This window comes from Octopus sinensis, linkage group LG1 (assembly GCF_006345805.1).
Source record: "Octopus sinensis linkage group LG1, ASM634580v1, whole genome shotgun sequence".
Classification (NCBI taxonomy): Eukaryota; Metazoa; Mollusca; class Cephalopoda; order Octopoda; family Octopodidae; genus Octopus; species Octopus sinensis.
The window spans coordinates 204,696,925-204,697,803 of record NC_042997.1 but is presented as its reverse complement, the minus strand read 5'-3'; positions in this window follow the sequence as shown (position 1 = coordinate 204,697,803).

Genomic DNA, 879 nt, shown 5'->3' with positions numbered 1-879 from the left:
TGTATGTATGTATGCATGCATGTATGCATGTATATATGTATGTGCAGATTTGTATGTTTTATGTATGTATTCTCATGCATATAGTTACATATCTAGACATTTTCATATATATTCAAATGATAAACTTCTGGAAAGTTTTACAGATTTTTACACTTCCAGTGATGGATTGGATCTGTAGCCTCCGAATTAGCTTTCTCCTAATTACGGGTATAAATAGCTTTCTCAGTAATTACAGGTATAAACCTGAACTTGTAATCTGGATAGAGCAAGTATGTATGTATGTATCTCTGATAATGTATTCGCATCGTCGGGCTTTTGGCGTCTGAGGTGGGTGGCCTTCGTTAGACACTCTGCAGGACGGAAAACAAAACCTGCCAAAGGATGGATAAACTCAGTAGTATCATCAATCATCCAACAACTGAGGTGAGAGACCTCTAGTATAGAAGTATAGACATCTCTCTATTAGGAAAAGGAAAACTCTGATGTAACAACTGAAACTTAGTCTGTACCCAATTATGTAGATGAGTTAGAATCTATAAGTTTATGACTGTCTGAAACAGGGGTCCGGTAAGGGGTCCGTATTTATTCCTGAGCGTCTATGTGGTTAACCAGTGGTTCGATATCCCGACTATATCAAATATAATTGAATTTTTATTCTTCCTTTTTCAATTTCGTTATGCGTTTTCATCAAATTTCTTTAAATATTACTTATTAAAAACCGGTAATGACACAAAAGAACAAAGGAATAATTTTTTTAAAATCAAGAAATTTTTTAATAAATATATATTAAAATTTTATTTTGGAAATTTATATGATGGGAATCGGTAAGCCATGGACGATTCCATGAATGCGTCAATGATATAAGAAGTAACCAACCCC